Raw genomic sequence first — 16139 nt, forward strand, 5'->3', positions numbered from 1 at the left:
ATATAGTGTTAAAGAATGGAATTGAAATGGATCCTAAAAAGGTAGAAGCAGTAATAGATTAGCCAAGGCCAACGATGGAAATGGAGATCAAGAGTTTCATAGGTTTGGTTGGTTATTATAGGAGATTTATACTTGATTTCTATAAGATAGCTGCTCCAATGACTAGGCTGACTTAGAAGAATAAGGAGTTTGAATGGAGTGATGAATGTGAGGAGAGCTTTTAGAAGCTTAAGGAGTGCCTAATTTCAGCACTAGTATTGGCTTTGCCTGTAGGCAATGAAGATTTCACTGCCTACTGCTATGCTTCCAGAGTGGGTTTGGGATGTGTTCTCATGCAGAAGGGAAGAGTAATAGCTTAACCTTTAAGACAGTTGAAGAAGCATGAAGCTAACTATCTCACTTATGACTTAGACATGGCAGCCATAGTTTTTACTTTAAAGATATGGAGGCATTATCTTTGTGGAGCAAAGTGCAAAATCTTCTTAGGCTACAAGAGTCTACAATACATCTTTAACCAGAAAGGGCTGAATCTTAGACAAAGAAGATGGGTAGAACTACTAAGTGATTATGATTGTACAATCCAGTACCATCCAGGAAAAGCAAATGTTGTTGTAGATGCCCTCAGTCAGAAATCATTTGGCAGTTTGGCACATATATCCATAAAAAGACTATCCATCTTGAAGGAGTTACACTAGCTAATTAGAGAAGGGTTGCAGCTAGAGTTATTAGCCAAGGGTACTTGGATAGCTCAAATGAAGTTGACACCAGTGTATCTAAGGCAAATAACAGAGAAATAGTATGAAGACACTGAGTTGGTGAAAATAACAGAAACGATATAGAAAGGAAAGGGCAGTGAATTATTTTTCAATGGAAAAGGAGTGTTAAGGTATAACAACTGGTTGTGTGTACCAAATGATACCTAACTCAAGGGAGACATTATGAAGGAAGCTCATAATACTAAGTATAGTGTGCAACCTAGAGCCACCAAAATATATTATGACTTAAAGAAGATGTATTGGTGTCCTTCCAAAAAAAAGGAGATTGCACAGTTTGTGTCTACTTGTGAGGTCTATCAGAGAGTAAAGCTGGAGCATTAGAAGCTAGCAAGAATGCTCAACCCACTACTCATTCCATAATGAAAATGGAAAAATTTGGCCATGAATTTTATTGTGGGGTTACTAGTCGCCTCCAACAGACATGACTCGATATGGGTTAAGGTGGACAAGTTAACCAAGACTGCTTACTTCATTCATGTTAAAGCTAACTACTCAGTAGATAAGTTAGCTCAGGTATACGTGGCCGAGATAATAAGATTGCATGAAGCTCTAGTAACAATAGTTTTCAACAGATAACTATAGTTCACATCAAGGTGTTGGCACTGTCTTCAAAATGATTTAGGCACCAGGTTAGACTTTAGCACAGTTTTTTACCCTCAAACAAATGGATAGTCAGAAAGGACCATACAAACTTTGGAGGATATGCTGAGAATGTGTGTACTTGACTTTGGTAGATTATGAAAAAAGTACTTTCCTCTAGTTGAGTTTGCATATAACAATAGCTATCACTCTAGTATCAGAATGGCACCATATAAAGCTTTGTATGAGAGGAACTGTAGGTCTCCTGTGTGTTAGTAAGAAGTTGGTAAAAGAGCCTTAACAGGAATGGAGTTGGTAGAAGTTACCAATCAAGCTATGCCCTTAATTAAAACAAGATTGAAGACAGCAGCCAGTAGAAAAAAAAAGTTATGTAGATCTCCGAAGGAGAGAAGTGGTTTTTAAAAGGGGGACAGGGTTCTTCTGAAGGTATTTCCAATGAAGGGTGTCATCCAGTCTGGAAACAAAGGGCAAGCTAGCTCCAAGGTACATTGGATCTTATGAAGTGCTGCAAAGGATTAGCAATATGTCTTATAAGTTATCTTTGCCATCAGAAATGGAGAAGATATATCCAGTGTTCCATATTTCTATGTTGAAAAAGTTCGTGTCAAATCCAAATAAGGTTATGAGCGAACCAGACATGAAAATTTCAAAAGATCTTTCTTGTGTTGAATAACCTATCCAGATTGTAAACACTCAAGTAAGGAAGCTAAGGAACAAGGAGATACTGGTGGTCAAGGTATTATGGAACTGCCACAACATAAAAGAGTACACATGGGAAACCCGAGATTCCATAATACAACAATATCCCCATCTTTTTTAGGTATGTTCTGTATGTTATGTTTGTTATGTTTTTTTTTATGTGTTTGTTTTAACATTTGAGGATGAATGTTCTTAAGGGGGGGAGAATGTAATATCCGCCATTCTCTAATGTTGAAATATCTGTCCTTGAAGGAATAGTCTAGTAAAAATTGAGACTTTACTAACAAGAGAGTGGCGGTAAGATGTAAAGATATGTTTATGTATGTATGTTTAAATTGTTCAAAATATATTTAAGAATGAAAGAATGCTTTAAGAGTTTTGTTCTTTAAAAGTTTTAAAGAAGTGTTTTGGGCAGAAGGAACATCGGTAGCCGAAAGATAAATTTTTGGCAGTCGAAGTCCCTTTTTGGTCCAAATGCCCAATTGGGCAGAATTGACTTCGGCAGCCAAAAGTCCCCTGATTATCAAGAGTATAAAAGGGACTACAACTCATTTTTAACTCAAAACACTTAGGGTTTTCTTCTTTCCTCTCTCTCTTAACCATTGGGGCATACAAGGAACTCTTTGAAGAGTTTCCTTTGAGTTTTTAAAGATTTAGAGGTAGATTCTTCCATTTAAAAGTGTAAAAGAGTTGATTCAAGTTTTGAAGTTTTAGTTTTCCTGCCTCCAAGCTCTAAGAAAATAGGTAACTTTCTTTTCTTCTCAATTTAATAGATAGATCTAAAAGAGTTGATGAGGAATTAGGTTTTTAAAGCTTTAATTTCATAAAAAGTTGTTTTAAGTTAAGTTTTTGATGGAGTTTATGCATGTTGGGTTTGAGGGAAATCTAGGATTTGAGTTTTGATGAATTTATATGGGTATTAAGCATGTTTTCTAGTTGTTCTAGGCCCTAAAAATGTGTATATGTGATGAGATTGTGTTTTGAAACTTTGAAATGAGTTTTGAGGCTTTTGGGAGAATGACTCTGTAGGTTTTCAATTTGGGAATTCTGAAAATTCCCATGTTTGGCTGTCGAAAGCCAGAAGTTTGACAGATGAAGCTTGCATTTTCTCAAAAAATCTAGAAGTTTTCTAGGTTCAGTAGCTGAAGTCCCAAACTTTGGCAGCTGCAATGGTTACTGCCCAAAATTGGATACCTGATGTTCCAAGGTTCGGCAGCCAAAGTCCAAGGTTTGGCAGCCGAACTTGGTTTTGCCCACTTATTTTCTCCTTTGATTTTAAGATTCCAAAACCTAATTTCACTATTCCTAAGGGCCTGAAATAGAATGTTTATGTTATGTATAGTATTTTAAAGCCTTGTATAACAGTCTAGGATCTGATTTTATAGGATTGGGCTTGAGGGACTTATAAGAGTAAGGATCCGAGGATAGCTCCCATTCGAGTAAGGAGGTTGATAGGCTAAAGAGGTAAGTAACTCTAACCTTAATAAAATGAAAACTATTTATAGGTAATTAATGAGCATCTTCATACATCATATCATATTTATTTAGGATGTATGTATCTAGAACATGAAGATGTTGCATAATTACATAAATTATTGTTGGTGCATTGCTGGATATTGGATGACCCATTACTCCCCCCATGTTATGTTATGTAATGTTATGGATCCGTAAGTAAATCTTAAGGGGAGATCTTGACATTGCCCTTCAAGAAAAATCTAATAGTTACCCCTGGATACATAACACAGGTTATGTTTAAAAGGAAAGTTTGGGGAGTTATTGGTGATAATATCCATCTTACGTAAAATGTTTATGATGTGAAAATCCATGTAAATGATGCATTGCACATGTATGAATGAATGATGAAATTAATGACGGTTAGTTTACTCACTGAGATTGTGTAAGTTTACCCCATTCCTCTAACCCCCAAGTGTAATGGCCTAGCCCACTAGTGATATTGTCCACTCTGGGCCAAAGCCCTCACGGTTTTAAAACGCGTCAATAGGGTTTACGAACCATCAACTTATAAACCCAGCATCTCTCCCGTGTTTTGCAGATGTGGGATTTGCCTAGGGTGTTACAATCCACCCCCCTTATGGGACTCAGAGTCCTCGCTGAGGTTTGCCCCACCATCGTTCAAGGTTGCACGCGGAGCGGCTCTGATACCACTAAAACATGTCACACCTTATCCCTGGTAAGGCATGACATGTTCCCGTAGCATACCTAATGAATTACCGAACTACACCTACCGATAACCCATTAGTTATGCTACAAGGGATTTTAAAACAAATCATAGCTTTTTGTCTTATCAATTCTATTGCGGAAAATTGCATGAGAATAGTTAAAATTCAAAGTAAACATTCATTGGAAATAGTATTAGAATAAATATTACAAAAGTTACATTTTCATAAGTCTCAAAGTGAAATACAAAATAGTTACAAACTCAAAATGTGATAGCAATGCAGTGCTTTTAAATACAAACTGCTCAATGTCCGTACATCCATACATATAGGTACAAAATACATCAAAAGGAAATTATAGAGGTATACCTACTATATATACCCATAATCAAAACCAAAATGTTGCTTCCAAGTCTCTCACTCAACAGCCTTGAGGGAGTCTAGCTCTTATACCACAAATGTAATGGCCTGGCCCACTAGTGATATTGTCTGCTCTGGGCCGAAGCCCTCACGGTTTTAAAACGCGTCAATAGGGGTTACGAACCACCAACTTATAAACCCAGCATCTCTCCCATGTTTTGCTGATGTGGGATTTGCCTAGGGTGTTACACCAAGTGCAGGGTTGCAGGACTAGAAGAGTTCTTTGAAGAGAGAGTAGTTCAAAGAGAGAGCTTTAGGGGTAGTCTTAGCTCTTCCTTATGTATGATGTATGGGTAGATGAACATATAACTTATGAATGGATAGTATTATGCTGCTGGTGATTTAAGAAAAAATGTAGTAACCGTTTAAAGTATAATGATGTATATGTTGTATAAACCCCTTAAATGGTATGTATGTGAAACCATTACACTTTTGATGTTATGTATGTTAATATTCAAATTATGAACTATTATTATGTTAAGAATGATTATGTATGGATGAAAAGACTAAGGTATAATGGTTTGATGTATGTTAAAATTGTGAGATATAAGAATGTATGTATGTTTTTCAGGTTTTAGGCTTGCTATAGGTTTCGGCAGCCTTAAGTTAACCTGATTCCTAGTGCTTGTAACAGTCTCTAGTTTGGGTCGTTACAGGCTCTCCATTAAAAAACAATTCTTAAAGAAATTAAAAAATAAAACATTTCCATCCTAAATATTGATGGCTTTACATATCCATTGCAAATAAATAAATAAATAAATAAATAAAACACTTCTACAACAAGGGTGAGATTAGCTCTGATCTCCATTTTGATTTAAAAATGGCTTGGACCTTTATCGAATGGAAGTTTTGATGAGGGTTGATTAGTGGAAGAATTATTTCTTGAAGCACTAGACGAATGGGTCAGCAAGACGAAAAAGCCCAGAAAGGTCTAAATGAAAATATCTTTGTAGACCTCATCTAAGCACATACTCCAACCAGAATTGTCAAAACAACTGGCTTGGCATTCAAGTAAGTCTAGGAACTCATCAAAATGAATCCATTCATCTAATAATCTCACCTCCCATTCCCTAATGGTCTCATCCAAGCAACGTTATAACCACTTGGATTTGTCTTATAACTCACCATTTTTTCAGGATAATTGAGCATTCTATAATCATAGAAAATCTAATTGAATTCTTGAGTAGAGACTTTAAAGTCAAATTAGATTTCTATCTCGACGAGCAAAAACTCTCTTAAATTTCAAAGGTGAGACTCAGCTAAAGATAAGGCTTGTAAAATAGAGTCTTATGAAGAGGTTAATTTAGCAATTCTCTTGTTAATGACATTCCTCTTTAAAGCACACTCATCCTAGAGAAAAGCCTTTGTAACCCTTAGCCTCATTTGAAGATCGAATGAATCTACTTCAATTTACTAATAAAACTATTAAAAATCAAGGAGAAAAGGAAAAATAGTCTTTTGGCAAAAAACTTTATCTTGAAAGAATGGTCTATATGATGATTAACCAATGTTGTCATGTCAACTCTCTGGACCTTGGACCCTTTAGGTGTACCCCGGGTGATATGTCCCAGAATCGCTCTTAAGTATTCATCTTCTAAAGTGGCTCAAAAAGCAAGATGTGTCAAAGCCAATTTAGCTCTCCCCTATGAACTAATAGTCAAAGAATCGACTATGATAATGCTACTTGATATATTCGTCAAAGGCTCTAATGTGCCCCTTATATCTTTAGTCATCTAAGACCTTTGTGAAATAGGAATAGAAGTTCTCTCCTCAATAATGTCTATAGTCCTCCGAATTTTGATTGAAGGACTTATTGAAGTTCTGGGCATCTCCATCTCTACACTCTTTGATAAAGGAGAAAGACTTTCAACATCAGGATGAGTTTTAGGCGAGGAAACTCTTCCAGGACTTCAATTATGAGAGGATGAAGACATAAATTTCAAATTCAAAATGTCTCCATAACAAATTAATGCCAAAACTTCCCATATGAATTTCATTCTCTTTGATAAAAACAAGAGAAGGAAACATCTATGATAAATACTATTCTAGATGGATTTTGGAAAGCCAAAAATTATTCTCTTCCCTTAGAAAAATCATGTAAGCCATCATCACTCGCAAAGGTGTTAGTTCAAGATCTCCTTACAATAAAAGAAGATTGTACCTCAAGTGTCCTTTGAAATTGAACTCTTTGGTGGAACAATTAATATGGGTCAAAATAATTCAACTTCTGAGATGATCATAAGTGTCCATATCTCTGAATGATTTGAAAGCACTAGTAAAGTTCAATTTAAGAGAAAAAACTTCTTCAATATGAGTTATAAATTTTGACACTAAACCCAACTCTTGAATCCCATTGCAAGAATCCTTTAGGAAAACCAACCCAAAATATTAAGCTCATTCACTGAGTGTTAGAAACTTAGAATTAAGATCTCTTGGTTTGAAAAGGCATTTGGCCTCATGATCTCAAATGACAGGACATTGTCCTCACCTAATCTCACTAAATCTTCAATCATCACTGAATAAATTCTAATTTTAATAAATGTGCTCTCAATGTCTTCTACTTAAGACACAATAACCCCAATAAATAGTAGATCTTGGCAAAGTGTCCTATTACCTAGGAGCTATCCTAGGAATGAACTTGTAGTCAAAAGAATGACGAATCACATTGTAACACTCCACCTCTTGAGAAATTGACATTTGACCAATCATAAGAGAGATACATAAGTATAAATACTGCTAAGTTTCAAACTAGAGAGGTAAGGTGGAACAACCTTGATAATAGTTGTTATAACAAGTACGCAAATCTAAGGCACACACACAAATCGCATAATTACACAGTATTAAAAAGAGAAGAAGAATAACACAGGATTTAATGTGGTTCAATCGTAAGGTCTACATCCACGGGCAAGAGAAGAGAAAAAAGTTCCACTATGATGAAAAGAGCAAGATACAATCAATCAGAACTCTTAAACCATAACCCTAGTGTGTTTCTCGAATATCTCACAACTCTACCGTAAAGGTTAGAATATTACAATATTTATACTAGTCCATACCGCGGGGGCGTTGCCCCTGCACCCTTACAGAGATTAGTGGTGGGCTTTGGGCCCAGGCTTATCGGCCCGTGCCTTCCGCTATCACCACAGATCTCACTTTTTATCCCAATTGGGTAGCAACGTGAAACTTTCGGGTTAGATCACAATTCGAGCACATGAAAACATATCCAAAAATTTAAGCCACAAAAAATAACAATTCTTCCCCTTGGCTTGAATTCTCTCAATCATCAATAAAATAACCACAAAACACTATGTCTTGCCATTTGCCCTCGTAAGGGCACTACTAAGCACTACAAATACCAACCAAGTCTAGGAAATGCCTAAACTTGCTGACTGGGACTCCCTTGGTCATCATATCTGCTAGATTATTATGTGTAGAGACTTTTTGCATAACTACAGTCCCCTGAGATATAATGTATCGAACGAAATGATATCTGATATCAATGTGCTTAGTTCGCTCATGGTACATCTGATTCTTTGTGAGATGTATTGGTCTCTGGCTGTCACAAAATACTGTTGCCTTATTCTGTATCAACCCAAGATCACCCACCAAACCTTGTAACCATAGAACTTCTTTTACTATCTCTGCTAAGGCCATATATTCAGCCTCTGTGGTAAACAAAGTAACTGTAGCTTGCAATGTTGCCTTCCAACTGATAGCACTTCCAAAAAGAGTAAACAAATAACCTGTCAAAGATCTCCTCTTGTCGAAGTCCCCTGCAAAATTTGAATCCACATAGCCAACAACTGAATAACTCATCTTGGCCCTGTCAAATGTCAGACTAACATTTGTAGTACCCTTCAAATACCTCAAAATCTATTTCACTGCCTGCCAATGCTCTTTCCCAGGATACGCCATGTATCTACTCACAACACTAACTACAAGTGAAATGTCAGGTTGGGTGCATACCATAGCATACATGATGCTACCAACAACACTCGAATAGGGAACACTAGACATGTGCTCCATCTCCTCATCTATTTTTAGTGACATGTCTGCAGATAATTTGAAATGGGCAGCAAATGGAACAGTCACAGGCTTAGCATTATTCATGTTGAAACGCTTAAGCACTTTCTCAACACAGGCCTATTAAGACAAGAAAAGCTTCCTAACACTTCTATCCCTGGTAATTTCCATTCCCAATATCTTCTTTGCAACACCCAAATCCTTCATTTCAAACTCATCACTCAACTACTTTTTTAGAATGTTAATTTGTGACATGCTTTTAGCAGCAATAAGCATGTCATCCACATACAATAGCAAATAAACAAAGGAATCATTTGAAAGCTTCTTATGATACACATAACTGTCATATGAACTATGATTAAAGCCATTACAAATTATGAATGTATCAAATCTTTTGTACCACTACCTAGGAGACTGTTTCAGACCATATAAAGATTTCATAAGCAAGCAAACACGGTTTTCCATACCTAGAATGACAAATCCCTCAGGCTGACTCATATAAATTTGCTCCTCCAACTCACCATGCAAAAATACTATCTTCACATCTAGTTGCTCAAGCTCTAGATCATGAAGAGCAACCATAGCAAGTAAGACTCTGATAGAACTGTGCTTCACAACTGGAGAAAACAATTCATTAAAGTCAATCCCCTCCCTCTGAGTAAAGCCTTTTGCTACCAACCGTGCCTTATATTGAGGTGCTTTAACCTCTGGAGTGCCTTCCTTTTTCTTGAACACCCATTTGTAACCTACCACTTTTTGTCCCTTAGGCAATGTTACAAGCTCCCAAGTTTGATTCTTGTGAAGAGATTCAATTTCTTCACTCATAGCACCGACCCACTGATCTGTATCTGAACAAGAAATAGCTTCTCTATAATTGCTGGGTTCATGCACATCAACTATTTTAGCAACTGACAAGGCAAACGCAACTAGATCTGCATACTCATATCTCTGCGATGGTCTAATATGTCTTCTCTCTCTACCAGTTGCAATGCTATATGGTTCTTGTTGCTGTTGCTCAGGTGCATCCTCTTGTTGATCAGGATCTTGCAACTCATCCTCTGAATCACTGGACTGAACTGTTGAAGTATCAATATCAAGCTCCACCTATTCTCTGACACAGTGATCTGATTCTGCTATTGACTTCTCCCTCTAACTGTCTAATGAAGCAGACTCATTAAATGTCACATCACTGTTGATAATTAATCCTGGAGACTTTGGATCATTGCACCACAACCTGTAGCCTTTCACTCCAGATGCATACCCTAGTGTCGACACCATATTTTGGCCGATCCCCAGAATTAATAAACTTTGAAACCGATCCCCAGTACTAAGTCTCCCTTTGACAGCTAACCACATTTCCGATCTCTCTTTGCTAGATGACCACATTTCCGATCTCTCCTCACAAGGAATTGAATCAATACTAAGTCCTCACATCAGTCAAAGCTTTACCGGTCTATTAAATCACTCACCGATCTCTCAAACCCATTGTCGAATCTCCTGACCAGTCAAGTATATTCCTGATCTCTGTTGACAAACGAAATTGAACTGACACTAGATCTTTGTTACCATTTTTGTTGCCGATCTCCCTTTCAAAAGTTTAAGAACAATCAAAGGTTCCATTCCGGTTTAATGATGATCCCGATCTTAAATGTTCAAGCCAAATTTCTAATTTTAATCAAGTCCCGTTTAGCATTGGTTCCCTACCGATCTCATGCTCATTGTGTTTTCCGATCTCTCACACTTAGGTTAATAATCACTTTCAGTTATTTCAACATACTGCACAATCAAGTGTTTAAATAATTTAGAAATTTTCCGATCACAACCATTCATCGAATAAAAGAGGTATTCCATTTCATTTCATTTCAAAAATTTGTACAAGTTATTCACCGGAGGATCACCCCACTGATCTACATTTTGTCCGTCTCCCCTCACCTCACTCTCCTCGCCTTCATCCCTGGAGCCGTTGGCCATCCAGGAGAAGTCCTCCTCAGGGTAACGCTTCTTGAGCTCAGCCAGGAGATCTCTGTGGGCATTTACATAAGCGCCGACCACTCCAGTTACCATCTCTTCCTCTTTCGCCTTGAGCTCCTCAGCAAGGTGAGCAAGTTGAGCAGCTTCATCAGCCCGGAGTGCTTGCACTTCCTCAAGAGCATGATCCCACTCAGCCAGAACATGAGCTTGCTCGGCCAGCTTGTCCTCATAATACTTCGATCGCCCCTCAAGTTGAGATATGTAGTCCCGAGCGGATGATAGTTGGGATTGGAGGGAAGCTGCTTCATGACCTATCCTCTCGACCTCTTTACCCAGCCGATGCGCCTTCTCCCGGATCATGTGCTGATTCACCAGATACTCAACGTTCAAGCTCATAGATCTAGTCAAGATATCATCAAGGCTATCCGGAGACAGCCTATCCCGATCTTCTCGAAGGCAGATAGAGGACGCTAGCACCTTGGCGAAACCAGGATTTTCCCGAACCGTGCGATTTTTCTCCAGTGAACGGACCAAGACTTGGGCACCGCGAGAAAGGGGCCTCACCTGTTGTTAGGAAGGACCCCCTTCCGCGCCCGGAACAACTGGAGGAGGCGGAGGTGGCTCTTCCCTCCGAGGAGGAGATCGGATCACTTCCACCTCGGAGATCGGTGGTCCCGATGGTTGAGACGAGCCTTCTCGTATTTCCTCGGGCTCGTGACGAGGTGTTTGCATCTCCTTGGCCCGCTTCATCTCTCGTACCTTCCGGGAGATCTCCCTCTTTCGCTTTCGGCTCTCCTTGGAGGCTTCGCCGCTTGCCATAGCTGCACAAAGAAGAGGTAAGTGAGATCGCTAAGGTCCTGAGATCTGAGATGTAGAAATACCGATGCCGAGGTCAGAGAGCGGAAGCCCGCGATCTTTGCCGGTGATCAATTCCATAGTCCAATGGTGCGGCTCGGCAGTCACCGTATCCAGGCAAGAGAACTTCTCTCTGCTCGCCTGCTCTTTCAAATCCATCACCATTGCGCCCTCTTCCCTATTCAGGGTAAGGTGCCTCGGAATTAATGGCCCTAGTGCAGCCAACTGCGTGGGAAACCCTCAAAACCGTTTGGGATTTTGCTTCTCAGGATAAAAAAGTGGTTCTTCCAATTCTTAAGGGAGAACGGCAGATCGGTAAAAAGCCCGCAGTGGGGTTTCGCCTGGAAAAACCAATACTCGTCGTCCTTTGGACGAGTTAACCTATGAAGGTCGGCGAACACCTTGGCAGTAGGACTAATTCCCTTAGCTCGGCACAAGCCACGGAAGGCCACAAGGATCCGCCATGAGTTCGGGTGAACTTGGGCGATGCATACTTGGTGAAATTTCAGAACTTCTTTGAAGAAGTCGTCTAAAGGGAACCGCAGCCCGGCTTTTAACTGCTCTTCGTACACCATGATCATGTCATTCCCCTCAAAGAAGTGATCGGCTCGAAGATCGCCGTGACACTTAATGAGTTCGAATAAGTCAGGGTGAATGTTGTATTCTTGGCTGAACGACTGTAGGTCGGTTTCTTTAAGAATGGACGGTAGCTCATCCATGGGGAGGTTTTCTCTCCCTGAAGAATGTGTTCGTTTCGAAGATGTCACCTACCCCTGAATTGGGGCAGAGGCCCTAACAGGTTCAGTCCGAACGCTCAGTCCGACCACCTCTACCTCATCGGATGACCACGAGACCTGAACGGAAGGGGGGCTTTCCGCTCTCTGACCCTCGGCACCGCTCATTTTCAAAGGAAATAAAGAATTTAAAACTAAAAGAAAGATCAAAGCCCTTACCGAAGTCTGATAGGCGTCGGAAGAACTTGAGAAAATGAGAGAATTTTGAAGTTGTGAGCGAGAGACTGAAAATGACATACGGGAGCAATTGGCTAACCCCACCCCTATTTATACTCGTCCGAGCATTTAATGCTCACGATGTTCCAGGCACTGCATCGGTTAGCGGGACTCGCCAGCTGTTCTGACACATCTCACGAATATTCCAAAATTCCATAAGGAGGGACCGGATAGTTAGGGATCGGCTAATTAAAAACGATGTTTGGAAGTATGGATCGGATAAAGACTGTTCAGTTGGGAACCAGATCGGACAAACACTTCAGAGATCGGAAGCAACAATAATAAAATGATAACTGTTAAAATAAAATTTTATTTCCAAAAGCCAGATTACATCATTTGGGCGATCCCAAGAGATCGGATTACATTTCCAAAAGTCAGATTACATCATTTGGGCGATTTCAAGAGATCGGATTACATTTAAGGACCTAACTACATCAAAAGCCGATCTCTAGCGATCAGCGGAACATCCCATCTAAAGGGCCTATGTCAAAGCCCAGGCTGTGACTGATCCAAAGGATGTGTTAGACCAGAAGACCGGCCGATGACATCGGATAGATGTACAGCTTAGATGGCGGTGACAACGACTCTCATGAGAATGAGAGAGATCGTCACCAGATACCGCTCGTAACCGAGCCTTGCCGGAACACCCAGTGTGGAGGAAAGTCGCTGTCGGAACACCCAATGCGGTGAGAAGCCGAATAAACTTGGAAGGGCAACCGCCAAGGGTCGGCGGAACATTAGCAGTTTTCTCGGCCAAAATCGGTTCACCGGTTATACCGATCGAACAGCTCGAGATCGGCACGATCAAGGTCCTCGACTCGGATCGGTTAGTTAGTCCAGTTCTCTCACCATCATCAGATAAGGTCATCATAATTCCTCGATCACCGGGATCGTAAATTTTCAGTCGGGGAATAAAGAGGTCCATCGGAAAAAGATCAAAAGCCACAATCGTGGTTTAACTTCACGAGCAAATAGAATCGAAAGTAAGAAGGAAGAGAGGAAAATCGAATGAGGAAAGTCTCTTCCATCAGGGGTATATATAGGGGAAAATCGGGCATTTATTGCTAAGCAGAAAATGAAGCGGACGCTTCGGGAATCGAGGGGAATTAATGCTTTGACCGGATCGGGCCTGATTAAGGAAAATATTGGAATAATAGAGATCGGAAGAGGGGAGACCGGTATGAAAGATCAGAGAAGGATCATGTTAAGAAGATCAGAAAGGAAGAGAGAGCAGAAAACAAAAAGAATAAGGCGCCTACTGCCGTCGCCATGATCAGAGCCGAGGTAGTTAAAGCGTTGCAGGTAAAATCTCAACCGCACGCCCCAGAATCGCCCGCACATCGACAGTGCGAATATGTCATGACAAATACTGTACCTCCCAATCTCCACCGTTGATCCAACTTGTAAGGATGAGCCCAAGGCCCTTGGATCAAAGAAGAAGACGACAAAACCAGCGCCTTTCACTCCTAGCCCTTGGATCGCCCCGGACAAGAGAATTTTGGACCGTCAGATTAGAGGAGGAAAAAGACAAATATTCTGAAGTGGATCTCGGCCGTCTATTCTGATTCTCTTTAATTCTTGAACTTAGGATTATGTCCTTTGAAATCTTAACCCTCCATCTCCCTCAAGATAGATCCTGACCCTTCAAGGGGAACACCCGGTCCCTATAAATACCTGCATGAAAAACTGTTTAAAGGACGGACAAAAAAAGGAGGAAGTTACTATAGTGGAAGAACTCTGAAATTTAATTCAGATCGTTACTCTGCTTTCATAAGAAGAACTTTTGGAACCAGTTTTCTGAAGTGTTTTCTTAAAAGATTTTGAACACTGAAACTCTCCATTTTCAGCTCGTTCATTATCCCATAGCGTTCACATTTTTCAATTCCTTGTTATCTTTATTTTCACTTCCATCGCCCATGCTCAATCTCATTTAAACTCGGGTATAATTCTGACTCGATTGCATTTAGTGAAGCACTCTTTGTTCAAGGGCGAACCTTAGTCTCCCGGCTATCAACTTGCAATCTTATTACGTTTTGTGATTCCCGGTTAGTTCACTAGAATCGACTCCTTACAGGTCAGTATTCATGTTGCCATTTTATTAAGTTTAGTTCTTGTTTTACATATTTCCATTTTTCTTTCTTTACGTATGTTATTTTCTTTAAGTTCATATCACGCTAGAAAGATACAGAGAAAGGTTGTGCTCTAGTTTATTTCTGTGTCGATACCTTTGTTAATCTTTATTATTTCTGAGCGTAAGTCATCTAGTTCCAAGCAATACATAAGTGGTTGGATGAGATGTGGGTAACGGCAACTTAAGAGTCCTTTTGAAATAATGAAAGGTCTGAATAATAAGCCTGGAAAATGGTAAAGCTGAGTCACTAGAATGACTCAGTAGGTCATAGAGCAAGACGTCATAAGACAGAGTAAAACCAAACCCTGGATAACTAAATGGAATAGATCGGCTACCAAAAATGCTGGTGAGGCGACCATATAGGAAGGTCGGAGGATTCGGTTTGGAATCCCCTGCCCAGTCCTAAGGTACCAATAAGTTAAAGAAGTCTTGCGCAGACCCCCTGACACCTTTGAATGTCAGAACCCTTAGCCTTAGGCCCTCTCGATAGGTAAAATTTAGAGAGATCGAAAAAATCCTTATCCGACTACCATTTAATTAAAAGAGGTCGGAGGAGGGTTCTTATCCGATTCTCAATCTAAAATTTTAACAAATATTTTAAAGGAGATCGGAGGAGAGTTCTTATCCTGTTCTCAAGCTTAAAAAATTTAATAAATATTAAAAGAGATCGGAGGAGGGTTCTTATCCGGTTTTCAAACTTAAAAATTTTAATAAATATTAAAAGAGATCGGAGGAGAGTTCTTATCCGATTCTCTATCTAAAATTTTAACAAATATTTTAAAGGAGATCGGAGGAGAGTTCTTATCCGGTTCTCAAGCTTAAAAATTTTAATATATATTAAAAGAGATCGGAGGAGAGTTCTTATCCGATTCTCTATCCAAAAATTTTAATAAATATTAAAAGAGATCGGAGGAGAGTTCTTATCCGATTCTCAATCCAAAAATTTTAATAAATATTAAAAGAGATCGGAGGAGAGTTCTTATCCAGTTCTCAATCTAAAATTTAAATAAATATTTAAAAGAGATCGGAGGAGAGTTCTCATCCAATTTCAAAAATTGGATTCTAATAAAATAGCCCTTCAAACAAAACTAACATACAACAGTAACTCACTAAGGTTGTCTCATTTACTTATGTATCTGGGTAATCCGAATTAGTGAAAAATCAAATATTCCTTTTGTCAAAAGGATTAACATTTCCACTCAAGTCCTCGTAACTAATTTATAAAGAGTGCGAAGTTAAATCTACTTACCCTAATTAAGGGACGAGGTGGGGTGCCTAACACCTTCCCCACCCGTTTACGGACCCCGAACTTAGAATCTCTGTTTTGAAGTGGTTTTATTTCAATTTATCTTCACAAATGGTTTTCTTTTTTTCCCCTCAAAACTAAAGTGGCGACTCCTCATTCTTTTCCACTTCGGTGAGGGTTTGTTCAGGCGACCGCAAAACACCTTGCGACACCTAGAAATATGCATTTTCTTGC

This window comes from Hevea brasiliensis, chromosome 14 (genome assembly GCF_030052815.1).
Source record: "Hevea brasiliensis isolate MT/VB/25A 57/8 chromosome 14, ASM3005281v1, whole genome shotgun sequence".
Classification (NCBI taxonomy): domain Eukaryota; kingdom Viridiplantae; phylum Streptophyta; class Magnoliopsida; order Malpighiales; family Euphorbiaceae; genus Hevea; species Hevea brasiliensis.